This window comes from Cervus canadensis, chromosome 10, assembly GCF_019320065.1.
Source record: "Cervus canadensis isolate Bull #8, Minnesota chromosome 10, ASM1932006v1, whole genome shotgun sequence".
Lineage (NCBI taxonomy): Eukaryota > Metazoa > Chordata > Mammalia > Artiodactyla > Cervidae > Cervus > Cervus canadensis.
Genome location: NC_057395.1, coordinates 2,804,652 through 2,827,008, shown reverse-complemented (window position 1 = coordinate 2,827,008; position 22,357 = coordinate 2,804,652). Strand labels below are relative to the sequence as shown.

Genomic DNA, 22,357 nt, shown 5'->3' with positions numbered 1-22,357 from the left:
AGTGTCCATAGGAGAGTAAGCAGCGCCCTTGACATTATTTCCTTGGTGCCCTAAATGCCTGTAGACACCAGCACTGTTGAAGTTTTTCAAGGGAAAAGACCAGACCTGCCGCCTCTGCAGAGTCAGCGAGCTGATCACAATGCTGACAATGACAGCTTCTCAAGCTCATTTCCTTGGGCAGGTCTCTCCAGAAAGCATTCAGTTCCAGCTGTGAACGCAACATATTTGCCATGTGAATTAGCTAAGGGGGGAAGAAATGACCTTTGCTTAAAGCTTTCGGTTAATTGGTGTTTCTCATAACGCAGAATCCAAGCCCTCACAGGGCTGTTCCAATCACCCTTGAAAGTGGTATCCTAAACTAGTAAAGACTTACTGCTGACTCCTTCTGGTGTATTAATATTCCATTGTTAACAGATATACATTAAGTTCCTATTGTTCACAAAAATAATTGGATTTAAGAGAGAGGATTCCTTTCCATTAGTAACTTACGACCTGATGTACAGATAAAAGCTTATAAAAGACACATCTGGAATAAAGCAGGATTAACAACTGGACAGAGGAATGAACTACGGCCCAGATGTAGGCATGGCCAGTGTCTGGATGGTATCAACTGTGTGATCTGACTGACCAATGTAATGTCCAGAAAAGAAAAGCTACTTTCCCATTCTTCCTTGAGTGGCCTGTTCCACTCATTATTTTTTCTTTTTTTTTTTTTTTTCATTTATTTTTATTAGTTGGAGGCTAACTACTTTACAATATTGTAGTGGTTTTTGTCATACACTGACATGAATCAGCCATGGATTTACATGTATTCCCCATCCCGATCCCCCCTCCCACCTCCCCCTCCACCCAATCCCTCTGGGTCTTCCCAGTGCACCAGGCCCGAGCACTTGTCTCATGCATCCAACCTGGGCTGGTGACCTGTTTCACCATAGATAATATACATGTTTCGATGCTGTTCTCTCTAAACATCCCACCCTCGCCTTCTCCCACAGAGTCCAAAAGTCTATTCTGTACATCTGTGTCTCTTTTTCTGTTTTGCATATAGGGTTATCATTACCATCTTTCTAAATTCCATATATATGTGTTAGTATGCTGTAATGTTCTTTATCTTTCTGGCTTACTTCACTCTGTATAATGGGCTCCAGTTTCATCCATCTCATTAGAACTGATTCAAATGAATTCTTTTTAATGGCTGAGTAATATTCCATGGTGTATATGTACCACAGCTTCCTTATCCATTCGTCTGCTGATGGGCATCTAGGTTGCTTCCATGTCCTGGCTATTATAAACAGTGCTGCGATGAACACTGGGGTGCACGTGTCTCTTTCAGGTCTGGTTTCCTCAGTGTGTATGCCCAGAAGTGGGATTGCTGGGTCATATGGCAGTTCTATTTCCAGTTTTTTAAGAAATCTCCACACTGTTCTCCATAGTGGCTGTACTAGTTTGCATTCCCACCAGCAGTGTAAGAGGGTTCCCTTTTCTCCACACCGTCTCCAGCATTTATTGCTTGTAGACTTTTGGATAGCAGCCATCCTGACTGGCGTGTAATGGTACCTCATTGTGGTTTTGGTTTGCATTTCTCTGATAACCACTCATTATTTTTCAATTGAAGTATAGTTGATTTACAACACTGCACTAGTTTCACATTTATGACATAGTGATTCAACATTTTTATAGATTATACTCCATTTAAATTATTATAAAATGTTGGCAATATTCCCTATGCTGTACATTACATCCTTGTATCTTATTTTAATTTTGCTTTTTAAATTTGTTTTTAATATTTTTATTTTTTGGCCACACCATGAGGCATGTGGGATCTTAGTTCCCCTACCAAGGATCAAACCCACACCCTCTGCATTGGAAGTAGGGAGTCTGGACCACCAGAGTATTCCAAGTTGTATCTTATTTTATACCTACTTGTTTATACCTTTTAATCTCCTTCCTTTATCATGTCTTTCCCCTGTTCTCTTGACTCATTTTAGAATTAAAGGATCTAAAGCTTTAAAACGTAAATGTTTATGGAAAGGCAATAAGGAATGCCTCTAATCTCCTTTCCCACTTTACCTTCAATTAGCCTCTGGGATCAGCTTGAAGTATCTAGCAGAGCCTTGGAATGAAACAACACAGGTCAGCAAAGGACAGGTGAGGGAGAAGAAATATCTGAGGTCTGGAGAGTGGGACTCTGAGAAGGAGGTAAGGTGGAAGCTTGGGTACCAGGTAGGGAGCCAGCCAAGGTCCACAGGGAGAACACAAAGACAAAAAGACAAACAGCCCACAGAGATTAACCCCGGTCTTCAATGCAACCACAGACTTTTCCCAGAAAATTGAGAAACTGACCCTACTCCCTGGACACAGGATAAGAAAATGGGAGGGGGGAGGACACTCTTCTCAAAGCAAATAAACAGAAGTGATTTAGAAAGCACCGACAGGGTTGCCATTTGACACCGTGCAAGAATGCCCTTCCCTCATTTTTTACGTGTGTGTGTGTGTGTGTGTACGCGTGCACGCATTGGTTTACTTCCTTTGACCTATATTTCTTACCATTTTGCTTTAGTACAAAGCTGTGACAGAGCCCTCACAGTTTTGGAACCCTATGCTAGCTTCTACTAATATTTTTAATAGTTTTATCATTGAAATCACAGTTGTTATATTTAAAGTCAAAATAGCATCACTCAGCCACATGCTAAGAACTATAGCTGGGGGCAGGTCTTTGTTTCCAATAAAATTCTTCCATGATGTTGCATTAAGGGGTTGATGAGATGACTTTCAGCTCCTTTCCAGCACTGACATTCTTCTCCCCATGTCTGTGCAGAGTAGACGGATTGGCCTTGAATGCACTCCAGGGACACCAGGCCCCAGAACATGCTGGCAGCATCTGGCTCTGCCTCGGCCCCCACGAGAAGCAGCGCTCTGCCAGGTGTCATAGCTGATTTAACTGGAAGAAAGATGAAAACCAGCCATGGGGACTGAAGCTTGCCAGCATCCCTGAGGGTCTGATGAGCGAGAAGCAGAGCAGTATGGAGGACACCGGAGGAATCTCCTCTGGCCAAAGATTCCCAGGCAGTGTTTGTCCTAACCATCCAAATCCGTCCCCAGAAAGCAAAACCACAGTGCATGCTGAGACAGGTGAGAGCTGACGCTTCTGGTCAGCTCCCAGGGAGGGGTGCTGCAGAATCAGAGTCTACAGGGAGGAGGGCGGGTGGGGAAGGAAGAAAGGACAAAGGCAAAGATACATTCCCTCTTCCCAAGAGAAGGCTGCATGAGCTGAGATGTCCATGGGGAGAGTTCAGATGGTGACAGATTTTTTGCTTCTAAGACAAGAAGGGGTATAAATTGATCATTCTGTCTTATTTAAAAACCACAGTGTGATGGCCAGAATCTTCCAGATCTCTCCTGACCTTTGTAAAGCCTCTAAGTGACAGTCCACACCTTCAGCCTCCGTGTCCACAGGGGAACGATGAAACATTGAGAAATAATTTAATGCAAAAAGCAACTGCAGGAGACTTTGGGAACAGACGTCAAAACGTCCGTTTCCTAGCCTCCAAGACTCCTGGAATGCTTTACTTCACTGCCTCCTGGTACCAGAGCACATTTCCATAGCAACTCCCTGAGAACTGGCTGTTTCTTGGGGTCAGGGGGAGGCTGGCTTAGGGGTCCTCCTCTTTGGGGGCACAGAAGCCCCTTTAATGAGAATCAAACCCCTAACTGGTTCCCCCCATCCTTTCCTTTTCAGGATGTGTATGCTCAGACACTCTGGAATAGTTTGGGAATAGTTTGCATAAACATTATGCAAGAAAAGAAATTAAAAATTAATAGAGAAATGTGGCCACTCAATGAAGCCTCTTCAACAAACCAGGATGAGAGGACTTCCCTGGTGGTCCAGTGACTGGGACTCCACACTCCCAATGCGGGGTGTCTGCAATCCCTGCTCAGGGCGCTGGATCCCACATGCCACAGCTAAGGGTTCGTATGAGGCAACCAAGACCCAGTGCAGCCAAATAAATAAAGCAAAAAATTATAAAAACAGAATGAGGACATTCTCCTGCTGATTTTGACTTCTTGGCAAAAGCGCCTATCTGCCATCTATGAGGCTGTCCATAGGATCAGAGTACTAATTATTCACAAAGGTCTGAGTACTAATTATTCACAAAGGTCTGAGTTTAATTACAGCCAAGTTCCATACCACTGTGACCATTTTCCTGATGGAGAAACTGAGTCATGGTAAGATGATGTAGTTATTAATGAGATAAAAATGAATACTCACCTGCTAAACTGCTAAGTCGCTTCAGTCGTGTCCGACTCTGTGTGACCCCATAGACGGCAGCCCACCAGGCTCCCCCATCCCTGGGATTCTCCAGGCAAGAACACTGGAGTGGGTTGCCATTTCCTTCTCCAATGCATGAAAGTGAAAGTGAAGTCGCTCAGTTGTGTCTGACTCTTCGCGACCCCGTGGACTACAGCCTACCAGGCTCTTCCATCCATGGGATTTTTCAGGCAAGAGTACTGGAGTGGGTTGCCACTGCCTTCTCCGAGTATTCACCTAGCATGGATCAAAATCTTACAGCTATGCAGCACTATTCACAACAGTCAAGCCGTGAAAACAACCTAAATGTCCATTAAGAGATGAATGGATAAAAAAGATGTGGTGCATATATACAACAGAATATTACTCAGCCATAAAGAAGAATGAAATGATGCTATTTCTGAAAACATGGATGGACCTAGAGATTATCATACTAAGTGAAGCAAGTCAGAAAGAGAAAGACAAACACTATATGATATTACATATATGTGGAATCTAAAACATAACACAAATGGGGAATTCCCTGACAGTCATTAGGACTCCACACTCTCGCTACTGGAGGCCTGGGTTCAATCTCTGGTTAGAGAACAAAGAGTCTACAAGCCGTGAGGCATGGGCCCCAAAATAAATTGTGCTGTGCATGCTTAGTCGCTCAGTCGTGTCTGACTCTTTGTGACCCCATGGACGGCAGCCCGCCAGGCTTCTCTGTCCGTGGGGATTCTCCAGGCAAAAATATTGGAGTGGGTTGCCATGTCCTCCTCCTGGGGGTCTTCCCAACCCAGGGATCAAACCCAGGTCTCCCACGTTGCAGGTCGATTCTTTCCCATCTAAGCCACCAGGGAAGCCCAAGAATACTGGAGTAGGTAGCCTATCCCTTATCCAGGGGAAAAATTAAATAATTAAAAATAAATTTTAAAAAATTTAAAATAAGACACAAGTGAATTTATTTACAAAGCAGAAACAGACTTAGAGAACAGACTTGTGGTTGTTGAGGGGCGGGGTGGAGGGCTGGACTGGGAGTTTGGGATTAGCAGATGCAAACTATTATATACAGAGTGAATAAACAAGGTCCTACTGTTTGGCACAGAGAACTACAGTCTATACCTTGTGATAAACCATAGTAGAAAAGAATATGAAAAAGAATGTGTATATATACACATATATGCATAACTGAATCACTTCACTGTACAGCAGGAATTAACATGATATTGCAAATTGACTACACTTCAATAAAATTTTTAAAAACCCTACGGCTATGGTCACATACTACAACATGGATGAACCTGGAAGACACTATGCTAAGTGAAATAAGGCAGTCACAGGCAAATAATGCATGATTCTATTCATTTACTGTATCTAAAGTAGCCAAACTCATAGAAATGAAAAGCAGAATGGTGGCTGCCAGGGGCTTGTTCTAGAGTTTCAGTGTGTGCAAAGTGAAAGTTTTAGAAATCTGCTTACAACAACACGCATATAGTTAACATTTGCACTGTACACCTATTTGTCGAGGGCAGACTCCATGTTATGTGTTTTTTAATCACAATTTAAAAAAAGCTATAGATATAAGCCACTTAACAGTTTTGTCTCTGATCCATCCTACTGCTGCTGCAAAGAGGAGTGTGAAGACTAATCAAGGAAAACGTCTCCAGCCACAGCCGTAGTAAGAAGATGTGACAAACACGCACAAAGATACATGTGGACATTTCACCCAAGAGGCCGTTCACACAGCAAACATGCAGACAAAATGATGACCAACATCAGCAGTCACTGGGGAAACACAAATCTAAACCACAGGCAAAAGCCAGCCCACAGAATGGGAGACACCATTGGCATTTCATGTATCTAATAACAATCTAGCATCTAAAATATGTAAGGAACCGTTACAACTCAAGACTAAAAAGATACCTGAATTTAAAACTTGGCAAGACACCTGGATGGGAGGGGAGTTTGGGGGAGCGTGTACATGTACATGTCTATGTATGGACGAGTCCCTCTGCTGTCCACCTAAAACTACCACAACATTGTTTATCAGCTATACTCCAATACAAAATTAAAAGTTTAATTTAAAAAAAATGAAAGTTAAAAGGAGGGGGAAGACTTGAATAGGCATTTCTCCAAAGAAGCTACAGAAATGGCCAATAAGCACATAAGAAGATGCAAAAATCATCAGTCCTCAGGGAAACGAAAAATCAAAACTACAATGTAAGACCACTTCACTTCCAGTAGGATGGCGAGAATCAATAAAACAAATACAAGTGTCGGCAAAGATGTAGAGAAACCAGAACCCTCATATACTGCCGGTGGGAAGGTAAAATGATGCAGCTGCTTTGAAAAGCAGTTTGGCAGTTCCTCAAAAGCCTAAACGCAGAATTACCATGTGACCTAGCGATTCAACTCCTAGGAAAATATCCCAAAGAAAACACTCATAGGCAGAAATACTTGTACATAAATGTTGTGAAAAACATTGTTTATAACAGGAAAGAGTGGAAACAACCCAGATATCCATTCACTGATGGATAAACAAAATGCAGTGTATTCATACAACAGAATGTTTAGCCATACAAAGGGAAGAAGTACTGATTCATATTACAACATGGATCAACCCTGGAAATACTATGCTAAGTGAAAGAAGCCAGTCACAAAGGGCCATATATTATCACATTTCATTTACATGGTGGGTCTAGAATGGGAAAATCCATAGAGACAGAAGATCAGTGGTTGCCAAGAGCTGGGAAGACAGCTGAATTGGGAGTGACTGGTAATGCGCTCTGCGTTACCAGGCATGAAATGCTTTGGAAATACAGATAATGATGATGGTTGACCCTACATGAGAATATACTAAAAATCACTGAATTATATACCTTAAAAGGGAGAGTTTAATGGAACGCCGAAAAATCGATGCTTTTGAACTATGGTGTTGGAGAAGACTCTTGAGAGTCCCTTGAACTGCAAGGAGATCCAATCGGTCCATCCTAAAGGAGATCAGTTCTGGGTGTTCATTGGAAGGACTGATGCTGAAGCTGAAACTCCAATACTTTGGCCACCTCATGCAAAGAGTTGACTCATTGGAAAAGACCCTGATGCTGGGAGGGATTGGGGGCAGGAGGAGAAGGGGACCACAGAGGATGAGATGGCTGAATGGCATCACCGACTCGATGGACACGAGTTTGAGTGAACTCCGGGAGTTGGTGATGGACAGGGAGGCCTGGCGTGCTGCGGTTCATGGGGTCACAAAGAGTCGGACACGACTGAGCGACTGAACTGAACTGAATGGAACGTGAATTATATCTCAAAAAAAATTAAACAGTGAGAGCACATCCATCAGAATGGCTCAAACAAAAAGTTGTGATAATAGCAAATGCTGGCAACTATGCAAAAAACTTGATCACTCATACACTGTTGGTTGGAATATAAATGATTTTGCCACTTTGGAAAATAGCTTGCAAGCTTCTTTTAAAATGACAAGTGTTTCTTTTAAAGCGACAAATGACCCAGCCTATCACACTTCTGGGCATCTACTGTAGAGAAATGAAAACTTCTGTCCACATAAAATTCTACACACCAGTGTTCAGAGTAGCTTTTCCATTACAGCTCATAACTAAAAACTATCCAATGTCCTTCAGTGGTGAAAGATTACCCAAATGATGGTCTATCCGTCACACAGAACGTTACTCAGCAATAAAAAGAAATACAACAGCTTAGATTAACCTCAGGGAGATTATTCTGAGTGAAGGAATATAATCTCAAAAGGTCCCACAACCAGTATGGCTCTACTTGTGAAACCACTGAAATAACAAAACTCTGGAGATAGAGAACAGGTGAGTGGCTGCCAAAGTTTGGGAATGGGCAACAGAGAAGGTGGCGCTGTAAGGAGCAGCACTAGGGAGCCTGGGGTAGCGGGATGGCTCTGTGTCATGACTGTGTTGGCGGTGACATGAAGCTGCAAACACAAGTGCATGCCTAAGTGGCAGCATTTGAATCAGCTCTGTGCATGTTACCCATGTCATCACCCGGATTTGCTATTGCCCTAGTTACCCAAGATGCTCAGTGGGGAAGAAGGGGCAAGGGGGTGCCAAAGACTTCTCTCCATTTCTTTGCAACTGCCAGTGAATCTATATTTATTCCAAAATAAGAAGTTTGTGGGTGTTTTTTAAATAACTACATAGGGTATTAGTCAGTGTATAAAAGTAACGGCTTATTTGCAAACCAGAAAAAGAGACACAGACAAGAGAACAACCAGATGGATACCAAGAGGATGGGGCGTGGGGTGGGGATGAACTGGGAGATTGGAATTGACACATATACGCTGTTGATACTATGCATAAAATAGATAACTAAAGACAATGTACTGTATACCGAAGGGAACACCACTCAGTGCTCTGTGGTGACCGAAATGGGAAGGAAATCCAAAAAAGAAGGGATATATGCATACGCATAGCTGATTCAACTAACCCAGTATGGGAAAGCAACTGTACTCTAATAAAAATTAACTTTAAGAAAGGCAGTGCTCGCTTCGGCAGCACATATACTAAAATTGGAACGATACAGAGAAGATTAGCATGACCCCTGCGCAAGGATGACACGCAAATTCGTGAAGCGTTCCATATTTAAAAAAAAAAAAAAAAAAGAAAGGCAACAGCTGTGTTTCAATAAAGCTTATAGTTCAAGGCAGAAGTAAAGAAGAAACGATAACCCTAACCCTGACAGCTACAAACCATCACCTCTCCAATGTGTCAGAGAACCTCTCCTTCTAGTGTGAACTGCACATACTTGATAACAAATCAAGAGCTTCTGGCATGGACTGGCTAACTCACATGTCCTCACACTCACCCTCTAGCCCCTCACATGCAGCTCTTGCTGTCCTAACACACCCTCATCCTCATCTCTGGGCTTCCCTTCATTCTCTTCCCTGTCTAAACGCATCTCTCTCCAGGTATCCAAATACTTCCCCAGCAGCTGTATCCATCTTTCCATGCGGGTTAACTGTATCTCTAACTAGATGCTCCAGTTCAGACCCCAGGTTGTCTTCCTCTACTATATTCTCCATAATACATGACACAGTGCTGAGGACGTAGGAAGCGCTCAAAAATCACTGCAGATGGAATAAAGGGCGTCCTGCCTCAAAATCTTTAATTCTCACTCTTGTGAGCGACATGATGCAGAGTGGGTACATACAGGCACATGAAAGTCAAGACATAATGTTCCACACGTAATCACTACTGTGTATTTTTAAATACTTTCGCGGGAAATGTGGTACTTAGCCAACACCTTGGGGGTGGCTGAGGCCCTACAAGATGAGGAAGAAGACAAAAAAAGGCTTTTAAAACGGGGAATAGGGACTTCCCTGGTGGTCCCGTGGTTGAGATTCCCCCTTCCAATATAGGGGGTGCAGGTTTTAAACCTGTTCAGGGAAGTAGTATCTCACATGCCTCATGGCCAATAAAGCCAGAGCATAAAAAACACCAGCAATGCTTGTAACAAATTCAATAAGGACTTTAAAAATGGACCACATCCAAAACAAATCTTAAAAAAGTGGGGAAAGAAAAGTAGACTGCGATCAGGGAACAGCTGGAAGAACACAGAAAGAGCCCCACTTCCAAATGTATCCTGAACCCAGCTGTTCCTCTGCAGCGCCACCGTGGCCCCCAGCCCCAGCCTGCATCACTCACAGCATACCACCCCTCCATGGCTCCCCAAAGCACAAAGCTCTAAACTTCTTACACTTGCTTAGAAAGCTCTGAATGGTCTGACTCCTGCTCACCTCTACAAACTCACTCCATTCTCCCCCACCAGTAATGCTCGCTTCGCACCTTTCCATCCCTCAAGCATGTCAAGCAAGGTCTCGGCTGCACAACGGCACTGGCTTGTTCTTCTCCCTGGAATGCTTTGCACCTGATCTTTGTATGGCCAGCCCCATGTCATTCAGACTTCAGTGTAGGTTTTAGCTCCTCACTCTAGTTACCAGTTCCTCCTTGTCCGTTACCACCCTCTCTTAATTCTTTGCCAAACACCTCATCATCTGATATTTTTCTTATCGACTGATGTATTGACTATCTCTTCTTCATCCCACCACAGTGTAAGTTCCAGGAAGGCAGGGAACTCTTATCTCTTTCTTTTTTTACTCCCAGTGCCTGACATATAGCAGGTATATAATAAATATGTGTACAGTGAAGGTCTGAATAAATAAATGAATGAAAAAGATCACCACTCTACCTACTGCACAGTCCTGCCTCTCTCTGGTCAAATGAATGATCTATTAACAGTAATCTAGGAACTTCCCGGGTGGCCCAGTGGCTAAGACTCTGCGCTCCCAATGCAGAGGGCCCAGGTTCAATCCCTGGTCGGGGATTTACATTCCACATGCAGCGACAAAGATGGAAGAGCCCACGTCCCACAACTAGACCCAGAGTAGCCAAATAAATTATTAAAAATAAAATTAATAAAAAGACCTGTCAGGTTTTTTAAAATGGCAATCTAAATGTTACTAGCATTCAAGTAGAGAATAAGTTGGTAACATGACCCTTGATACCTCAAAAGGACTCTGAAAACAGTAAACCACTGACTCCTGAACGACATGGAGGTTAATCCACATGTAACACAGTCGGCCGTCCGCATCCACGGTTCCCGTGTATCTGCAGACTCAACCAACCACGAATCGTGTGGTACTCTATTTACTACTGAAGAATATCTACACATACATGGACCTGTGCCAGTCAAACCTGTGTTGTTCAAGGGTCAACTGTATTATAGATCATCAACCAGATCAAGCCTCCTCGCTTCTCTAGAATCTTCCTAGAATAATCAATGCCTCACTGACCACCTCCTTTCTCCAACTCCCTAAAGCTTTTGCTGCCTGCACCATTCATGTGATACTTCACAACCCCCTTCTGGTATATCGGTACCCATGCCTACCATGAGAGGGATTGTGAGGTTCTGGGAAGACAACCACCAATAAGGAGGAGTTTACCTTCCAGGTGGGGGACGTAGATAGTAAACCAGTCTTTTCATAAATCATTACTTAATGGTATTTGTAACAAGTGCCACACACACACATAAAAACAAGTGTGTACCAACAGCATAATCAAAGAACAAAACCAGACCAGCAGCATAGAAGAAGGACAGCAGGTAGGAAGTGGGTCAGGGAAATGACAGTCCATGAGAAGAAAATCTTTCACCTTTGGAGAGCCCAGGGAGTCGGCAGGATGGAGACCAGAAACAACACAAACTGAAGTTGGGAGACCGTGGTCTCACATCCAGCACCATCACTGTCCACCCCAGGTCCTTCCTTGACTTGTCTGGGTGAAAGTTGACTCAACTGTGATAATTAGAACAGAACTATGTTCGGTGTTGTCAGAACCCTTAGAGAAATAAAATATAACCCCATCATTTTCCAGAGATGAAATTATTTCATTTCTAAGAACAAGAATATTTATTGAGCATATATTAATTACATTTTAAGCATAAAGATCCATTGAGGTGAATGGATTTGCCCAATATTAACATGAGTTTTGTGGGCACAGTCTCCCTTCACTGAGCTGGTCAAGAGCAGTGATTCACAAAGTCTGCAGATTCTTGGGGGATCCTGAGTTCCTCTCAGGGGAGCCCATGAGATCAAAACTATTTTCAGAATAACCTAAGACGTCAGGGTCACTGTGCTGACATTTGCACGGTTGCTGCAAAAGTAAAAGTGAGTAAAACTAATGGCACCTAGTACAAATCAAGGCAGAGCTACCAAATACACGAATAGTCATTACACTGTTTAGTGCCTGATGTGGGCAGAAAAGAAAAAGGCAGTTTCAGAATGTCCTTGATGAGCTGCCCTGGTGGTTCAGTGGTTAAGGGTCCATCTGCCAATGCAGGGGACACAGATTTGACCCTTGGTCTGGGAAGATCCCGCAGGCCGCAAAAGGCAACTAAGCCCGAACTACTGAGGCTGCACTTGAGCGCCCACAAACCACAGCTACCGAAGCCTGTACGCCCTAGAACCTGTGCTCTACAACAAGAGAGGCCACCACAATGAGAAGCCCACACACTGCAATTGCAGAGCAGCCCCACGTGCCACTTTTGAAGAAATCAGAATCACACAAAGCACTTCGAGGGCTCAGAGTACAATGGCTGTCTCAAGGCAAAGCACCTCCGTGACTGAGTTCTGAGCTGAACTAGCGGCTTTCTTTGTGAAAGACTATTTTTATTTGAAAGGACAAATGACAGATAGACTCTAGATTTGAGTATTTGATAGAAATTTTCTTGAAAATGCATAAAGTAGACCTGTCATGTTAAGGAAAAATAGCAAATTTTTTGCCACTGATAAAACTTGAGCTTTAAAGCAAAAACTAGAATTTTAGAAAACTTGCCACTGCATACTTGACATTTTTCCACTGCTTCAAGACTTTCCTGATAAGATCAATGGTGATATTGATGAAATGGATTTTTTAATACTGTATAATTAAAAGTCTCAACATTTTCAACATCTGTAAAACTCTGAACCTGTATTTTTCATATGGTCAATTCATCGTGTTACAAAATCATGCATGGATTTAAAAATCCCATTCAAAGGGCAAGAAACACTATTGGATTTTCATGTAGGAATACAACAAAACTCATTGATAAGGTTTCAGATTCTGCATCACTTTTCAGTTTTGATGTAGTATCAAAGAAGAATAAATACAGAAAAAGCCCTTAACTTACACTTAACAAGTGCACAAATACTCATTCAACTGACCGTATACTCCTCCATCCCTAAGGGATATCTTTGTTCTTAAACAAATAATGTGTAAGCTAGACTGTCTAGGCAAAGTTCCAGGGACATTTTAAACCAAGTACTTTTATACTTTATGGAAGATATGGATGAACTGAATTATGATTTTCTTGACCCATCTGGGCTCAAATTTTACTTTAAAAATGACAGATCCTCTTTCCCATCCTATTTGCTTCCTCCCCTCATTCTTTTTTTTTTTAATTAATTTATTTAATTGGAGGCTAATTACTTTACAATATTGTAGTGGTTTTTGCCATACATTGGCATGAATCAGCCATGGGTGTACAAGTGCCCCCATCCTGAACCCCCCTCCCACCTCCCTCCCCATCCCATCCCTCAGGGTCGTCCCAGTGCACCAGTCCTGAGAACCCTGTCTCATGTATCGAACCTGGACTGGCGATCTGTTTCACATATGATAATATACATGTTTCAATGCTATCCTCCCCCATTCTTATTAGCTTTTGATCATCAGAAAATAAATACCATTCTTTGTCTCCCCATAATACATTCCATGCAAGATTGACCAGATGTTCTCAATGGGCCCAGTCAAATAGAAACATCAACTTCCAGTAAGTCAAGATGAAGGAAACTGAATGGAGCCCATGACTCCCATTGATTATGTTAAAATCTGTGCACATAATGCACAAAACAACTACCTGAAGACTCTGAAAACTAAACAGCTAGAGGCAATGGGACCTGAATCAAAGCAGGCTGAATCACTATGCAGAAGGAACTCTGCAAGAAATCTATTTCTATCTAGATCAAGAAAAGGCGCTCCAGGGTGCAGGAGAGTATGGAGGAAGTCCCCGGCTTTTTTTTTCTTTTTCCTCACCCAGCTTTGTACCACAGCCAACTCTAGTATCAGATCTGCACTGCCGCGGTAGCACAGCCAGAGCAGACACCCTAAATGGTCCCTTCGATTAAAGAAACTGAATGAGTAGAGAACCTTCCAACAAAAGAAGACTCCTGGTACAAATTATCCACTGATAAAATTTTACCAGACTGTTATGGACTGAATTGTGTCTCCAAAATTCATTTGTTAGAGTCCTAACCCCCAGCACCTCAGAATATGGCTGTATCTGGAGATGGGGCCTTTAAAGCAGCCATCAAGTTAAAATGAGCCTGTTAGGGTGAGCCCCATGCAAGCTGACTGGTGTGCTTATGAGAAGGGGAAATTAGAACAAATGGAGAGACACTAAGGACATTCATATGCAGAGGGATGACCAGGTGAGGAGGCAGAAAGAGGGAAGCCACCTCCAAGCCACAGATACCCCAAAGGAGCTCAACTCTGCTAGCACCCTCATCATGGACTCCTGGCCCCCAGGACTGTGAGAGAACAAATGTCTCTTGTTGAAGCCACCCACTATGTGATTTTTTTTTTTGTCCGCAGAAGACTAATGCACCAACATTTAATAGGAAACAAACACCACCAATTCTACACAATCTCATCCATAAAACAGAACAGGAAAGAACACTTTCCAAGCCATTTTGGAAGGCTAATATTATCCTCATACCCTTTTTTATTATTATTAAAAGAAAACTACAAACAAATACCTCTCATGAACATAAGTGTAAAAAAATTCTCAACAAAATATTAGCAAATAAAGTCCATCAATACATGAAAATAGGATTTATCTTGAGAATTTAAGGGTAGTTCAGCACTTGACATTCAATGTCATGCACTTAATTACAAACTGTAAAAGAAAGATGTCATGATGATCTCAGATGCTAAAAGAGTTTCTCACAAAATTTAAGTTCAGTTTATGAATAAAATTCTCACCAAATCAGAAATAGAAGAAAATTTCCTTAACCCGCTAAAAGCCGCTGACACAAAAACTAATGATGTCATACTTAAGATAGGTCGTCCATGCTCATCGATCTATGCAACCTCATACAGGAAGTCCTAGCCAGTGCAATAAGAAAAATTCATACAGACTTGAAAGGGAGAAATAAAACTCCCTCTCTTCTTGAGGGTACATCATTTGGATCAAAGAGGATATCAAAAGGGATTTTTTTAAATCTTGAAACAAATGAAAATGAAAACACAACATACCAAAACTTAAGGGATATAGTAAAAGCAGTACTAAGAAAAAAGTTTATAGTGATAAATGCCTATATTATAAGAGATCTCTAATAAACAACTTAACTTTATACCTCAAGGAACTACAAAAGAACTAAACCCAAAGTTAGCAGAAGGAAGGAAATAATAAACATCAGATAAGAAATAAATCAAATAGAGACTAGGAAATAACAGAAAAGAATTGTAAGTTGACTTTTTGAAAGAAAGAAACAAAATCAATAAAGCCTCACATTTACACCCATGGCTGATTCATGTCAATGTACTGCAAAAACCACTACAATATTGTAAAGTAATTGGCCTCCAGTTTAAATAAATAAATTAATTTTTTAAAAAGCCTTACCTAAACTAAGAAGGGAAGAGAGAGAACTGAAAAACATAAATGAAAATGACATTATAACAGATACCTCAAAAGTAAAAAAGCATAATCATAAGGGACTATTGATAAATAATTATAAATTGGAAAACTTAGAAGAAATAGATAAATTTTGAGAAACATACAAAGTGCTAAGACTAAAACAAAAAAAAATAGAAAAACTCAACACATCAGTAACAAATAGAGAGATTCAAATAGTAATTTAAAAAACTCCCCAAAGTGAAAAGCCTAGGATCAAATGGATTCAAAGTTGAATTCTACCAATATTCAAATAAGAATTAACACCAGTGCTTCTTAAACTCTTCCAAAAAGTAAAAGTAGAGGAAATACATCCAAACTCATTTAATGACAGCAGACTCACCAGATATCATAGCTGGACAAAGACACTGCAAGAATAGAAAACTACAGACCAATACCTCTGATAAACATAGGTGTAAAACTCCTTAATAACACTAGCACACTGGATTTAACAATGTATCAAAAAGATTAAACACCATGACCAGTGGTATTTATCCCTGGGAAGGAAAGTTGGTTTAACATACACAAATCAATGTAATATATAGCATATTCACAAAATGAAATATTTGAACATGATCATCTCAATATGCAGAAAAAACACCTGACAAAATTCAACACCTATTCATGATAAAAACTGAATAAAAGAAATTTCCTCAACACAATAAAGGCCATTTATGAAAAACCCATGGCTAACACCATTATCAACGGGGAAAACGGAAAGCTTTCCTATTCATGCCAATTCTACTAAACATAATATTGGAAGTACTGGCAAAAAAAAAAAAAAGACATAAAAGGCATTTAAATTGGAACAAAGAAAAGAAAACTACCTCTGTTTGCAAATGTCATGATTCTATATGTAGAAAACCCCAAAGACTACACATACACACCACAAATTTAGAATACATGAATCCAGTAAAGCTTCAGGATACAAATCAACATGACAAAAAAAAAACCCCAAAAGCAGTTGTATTTGTTTACGCCAACAACAATCTATCTGAAAAGGAAATGAGTAAACAATCCCATCTATGATGGCACCTAAGAGAACAAAATACCTAGAAACAAATTTAATCAAGGAAGTAAATGATCTATGCACTAAAAACTTTGTAAGATTGATGAGAAAGACAAATCAATGGGGAGAGGTCCTCTATTTATGGACTGGAAGAACTAATACTGCTAAAAATGTCCATATTACCCACAGTGATCTAGAGATTCAAAACAATGGCTATTAAAATTTCAGTGGCATTTATCATAGAAAGGGAAAAAACATTTCAAAAATTTGTGTAGAACTGCAAAAGATTCTGAATAGCCAAAGAAATCTTTTTTTTTTTTTTTTTTTACCACCCATGTGTATTAACTTTACTTAGTGATAAAGAGGCCCAGAGAGTTCAGTGACTTGCACAAGGAGACAGAACTAGTAGGTCATGGAACCAGGATGCAAAAGTGATGGGTGCTTAACTAGGTTGTCCTTTTTCTCCCCCCCTCTTTTTCCTTTTTTTAAAAAATTTATTTATTTATTTTAATTGGAGGCTAATTACTTTAAAACATTGTAGTGGTTTTTGCCACACATTGACATGAATCGGCCATGGGTGTACATGTGTCCCTATCCTGAACCCTCCTCCGACCTCCCTCCCCACCCCGTCCCTCTGGGTCGCCCCAGTGCACCAGCTTTGAGTGCCCTGTTTGATGCATCAAACTTGGACTGGTGATCTATTTCACATATGGTAATATACATGTTTCAATGCTGTTCTCTCAAATCATCCCACCCTCGCCTTCTCCCACAGAGTCCAGAAGTCTGTTGTTTATATCTGTGTCTCTTTTGCTGTCTCACATATAGGGTCATTGTTACCATCTTTCTAAATTATATATATATGTGTTAATATACTGTATTGGTGTTTTTCTTTCTGACTTACTTCAGTCTGTATAATCCACCTCATTAGAACTGATTCAAGTGCGTTCTTCTTAATAGCTGAGTAATATTCCATTGTGTATATGTACCACAGCTTTCTTATCCATTCATCTGCCGATGGACATCTAGATTGCTTCCATGTCCTGGCTGTTGTAAACAGTGCTGCAATGAACATTGGGGTACATGTGTCTCTCAATTCTGGTTTCCTCAGTGTGTATGCCCAGCAGTGGGATTGCTGGGTTTTATTAGCCAAAACGAAAAAAGAACCAAGCTGGAGGCATCACTGTTCCTGATTTCAAGTTATATTAAAAGGTATAGTAATTAAAACAGTATGGTACAGACCTAAAGACAAAGACCAGGGGAACAGAATCAAGCGCCAGAAATAAATCCACACAGTCACAGTCAAATAATCTACAGTAAAATGCCAAGAACATAAAATGGGGAAGATTCATTTAACAAATCATAAAACTGGATTCACATGCAGATGAATGAAATTTGACCCTTATTTCACTCTATATAGGGCTTCCCTGTTGGCTCAGACCGTAAAGAATCTGCTGTAATGCAGGGGACCCAGGTTTGATCCCTGGGTTGGGAAGATCCCCTGGAGAAGGGAATGGCTACCCATTTCATTATTCTTGCCCGGAGAATCCCTATGGACAGAGAATCCTGGTGGGCTACAGTCCCTGGGGTTACAAAGAGTGGGACATGACTAAGTGACTAACATTTTCACATTATATATACAAACTAACTCAATGTAAAGGCTTACAGGTAAGACCTGAAACTAGAGAACAGAAAAAGAAGAAAAATTGCTTCTTGACACTGGTATGAGCAATTATTTTCTAGACAGGACCCCAAAAGCACAGGCAACAGAAGCAAAAATTGATAAATTGGATTACACCAAAATAAAAAGCTCCTGTGCAGCAAAGGAAACAATAAAATAAAAGGGGGACCTACTGCTTGGGAGAAAATAATTTGAAAACCTTCTATCTGGTCCAAAATATTCAGGGAAGTCTTACAAATAAATAGTAAAACCATCTGATTGTTTAAGAATAGGTGAAGGTTCTGAACAGACATACAAATGACTAGCAAATCATCAAGGAAATGCAAACCAAAGCCATAATGGGGTATCACCTCATGCCTGTTACTCTGGGTGTGGAAGTGTGTTAGTCAGTCGTGTCTGACTCTTTGTGACCCACCAGGCTCCTCTCTCTCCATGGAATTCTCCAGGCAAGAATAATGGAGTGGGCAGCCGTTTCCTGCTCCAAGGGATCTTCCGGACCCAGGGATTGAACCTAGGTATCCGACATTACAGGCAGATTCTTTACTGTCTGAGCCACCACGGAAGCCTGTTACTATGGCTACGATCCAAAAAATGAAAGATAACGTGTTAGCAGGATATAGAGAAAAGAGAGCACTTGCATATCGTTGATTGGAATGGCAACTGGTATAGTCATTATGGGCAACAGTCCAAATGCAGGGTCCTCAAAATATTAAAAATAGAACTACCATCCAGAAAACCCTCTTCTGAGTATATATGCAAATGACATCAGTACATGTAAGAAACCAGTACCATGTTCACTGAATCATTAATCACAATAGCCAAGACATGGAAACAACCTGTATCCATCAACAAATGAACAAAAATGTGGCATATATATTAATACACACAAAGGAATATTATTCAGCCACAGGAAAGAAGGAAATTCTGCCATTTGTGACAACACAGATGAACTGTGAGAACATCACGATCAGTGTTACAAGTCAGGAAAAGACAAATACTATTTGGTCGCACTTACATGTAGAATTTTTCTTAAAACCCACAGAGATAGCACCATACACTTATTAGAATATTCTTTTTTTTTAACTGACCAAGTACTGATGAGAACGAAAAACAACTGGAAATCTCATACGAGGCTAATGCAAAGACAAAATGAGAAAGCCTGCATTTCAGTCTCTTTACCACTTACTAGCTGGATGATCTTGTGCAACCTACTTAATTGCCCTAAATCTCAGTTTCCTCATCTGTAAAATAGAGATACTGACACTTCCAATGTTAATGTGCCTCACAGTGTTTCTGAGAAGTCTAATTGAAATGTAAATACTTCTAAAAATTGGGCCAACTATACAAAGATTAAGGTATCATCTCTAATTTTAAAAAATGCTATAGCCATTAAAAGTGAACTATAGACGCATACCACAGACAAATCTCAAGTGCATTCTGCTATATAAAAGAAGACAAATTTTAAAAAGAAAAGCAACATAATGATTCTATTCATATGACATTCTGGAAAATGCAAAACTAGTTGGAGAACCCTTTAGAAGTCCCCAAGATTTGAGGTTGGGCAAGGGTCTGACCACACAGTGGCAGCACAGGGCAGGGTTTCAGCAGTGATGGAAGTTTTCTATATTGTGGTTGTAGTTGCGATGGTTCAACCATGTGTATCTGCCAAAACATAACCGTGTATGAAAAAGTGAATTTTACTGTGTGGAATTAGAGAACAGAAATAGAGAAAGAAAGAGAGGCCCTTGCTTTCTAAGGCCTCCAGAGCTCTCTGAATGAGAGAGAATTCATTCAACAAATGTATGAGACACCACAAAAATGCACCACTTGTGCAACAAGGAATAAAATAGATATTCCTGCCCTCAACTAGTCCAGTCTATTTGGGAAGACAGCATCTGATGAGTAGGAAAACAGGGACCAAGAAGCTTTGACCAGGATGGATGCCATCTTAAAAAAAAAAAAACCCTCCCTCAACTATTTTGCCCCCTTCACCTGCAGCCTCAACGTTGTTCAACCCACAACTGAACACCCTGAAGGAGCTGCCCTCTCTCCCCCAATGCCACAACCTAGATTCTGCTCTCTCCCTCTATTAAACTGTTCTCTCTGCCGGCAGAGTGAGGTGCTTACTTTTAGTCTTCCTCTTACCTGACTTCCCAAAAGCTCTTGGTTGTCACTCACTCATCCTTCTGCAGACATTCTGCGCTGTTCACTCCCCTGGTTCTCCCTCGGGCGTCTCTGCCGTTTCACCAGTGTTAGCATTTTACAAGGCTCAGACCTACCCGAGGGCTTTGACTCTCACTCCAAGTCCTCTCCCTTGGAAATTCCATACATATCCAGTTTCAGCTGACACCTGGTTTTATCACTTAGTCCCAAAGGCATATCCTCCACTCGGAGCTCTTCTCAAACCTCCAAACATAAATCCAACCACCTACCCAAGCTCTCACATGGCACCTCAACTCAACATGCCCAACACTGGACTCAGGAATTCCCCTCCAAACCTGTCCTATTCCATTTATCCTGGCATGTTAGTCCTGGTATGCAGTCAGCCAGGAACACAGGAGTTGTCTTTGTCCCTCCCACATATTTTACCAGCCAAACCCAAACCGCCATGACGTCTACTGATTTTATATCCTAAATATCTCTCAAGTTTGCCTACATCACTCCAGCCCCTCTACCTTCACCCGAGCCCAACATCTATCTGGCAGCTTTCAAACAAACACTGCCTTTTCTTACCATATCATCTGGATCCCCTCCAATATAGTTTCCCACTTCTGCCACTTTGGTTTTTTTTTTTAAATATGCATTTGCTCCCATCACCCATTGCTTTCAAAACATCAGAGGTGTCCCATTACTGGTAGAACAAAGCCCAATCCTCATCAGACACTATTAATCCCCACATGGTCTGGCCCCACTTAGTTCTCTTGCCACATCCTTCTCACTCACTCCCTTTCCTCCAGCTACTGGGGATTTCTTTGATTTTCTCAAAGGCACCATGGATCGTGCTACCACATGGCCTTTGCACAGATTCTTCGCCTCTCTGGATTGCTCTCATTATCCCAATACTCCAACATTAACATTAACTCCTCTTTCATCAGGTTTTAGCTCCAGTATAATTCAGCAGAAAAAGCTTTCTTTATCCCTAAGTCTAGGTCAGACTCCCTGATTATTTCCTTTCTTTCCCTTGGAGCATTTATTTCCATTTTAAATTCTAAAGTCATTAATGTGGTCTTTTGATGGTATTCACCACCAGCACTAGGACTATAAACTTCACGAGATCAGGGACTTTGTATTTTTCTCAACACTGAAACTCTAGTATCTAACATAGCAGCCGCCTCAAGGTAGTCACTCAACAGTCACTTGCTAAAGATTGGACTCAACAATTCCACAAAATGAGGTGTGTACTGATATAGTGTCATACACGTCCACACTCTATGTAATATCCATCGATTGGAAACAGTGTAACTACCTATCAACAGGGGACTTGATTAAATACATAGTGAGGCATTAACACAATGGAAAAGGATGCAGCTGTTTAAACCAACTCACCCGTCTAGATATAGCAACTTACATGTGTCCACTTGTGAACAAAGCGGGACACAACCGTGTTTACATAGCACGGTCCCACTGGTATCAAAAGCGTGTGTTAATCACACAGTCGTGTCCGACTCTTTGTGACCCCATGGACTGAAGCCCGCCAGGCTCCTCTGTCCATGGGACTCTCCAGACGAGAACATAGGAATGGGCTGCCATTCCCTTGAGTGAAGTCACTCAGTCGTGTCCAACTCTTTGTGACCCCGTGGACTGTAGCCTACCAGGCTCCTCCCTCCATGGGATTCTCCAGGCAAGAATACTGGAGTGGGTTGCCATTTCCTTCTCCAGGGGATCTTCCCGACCCAGGGATCGAACCCGGGTCTCCCGCATTGCAGGCAGACGCTTTAACCGCTGAGCCACCAGGGAAGCAGGAGACAGTAAGTCTTGCCTGAATTGTCTGTTGGAGGAGAATACTCACTGGAAGCTTACAAGAAACTAATAACAGTGGTTACTCGTTTGGAGGGTAGGTGGGAACTGGGTGGATGGGTGTCAGAGGTGGGAGGGAAAAACTCTACTGACTACCATTTTATACTTTCAGATT

General features: G+C 41.4%; 1 protein-coding gene and 1 non-coding gene across 2 annotated transcripts in view; one reads left to right on the top strand and one right to left on the bottom strand.

Moving 5' to 3' along the window:
* Window positions 1-22,357, bottom strand: part of CCDC3 (coiled-coil domain containing 3) — a 102,157-nt gene that overhangs the window by 70,673 nt on the left and 9,127 nt on the right. The window lies entirely within an intron of this gene.
* LOC122449116 lies at window positions 8,814-8,920 on the top strand. The gene has a single exon (XR_006271918.1). It is a non-coding gene; the product is annotated as a U6 spliceosomal RNA (small nuclear RNA).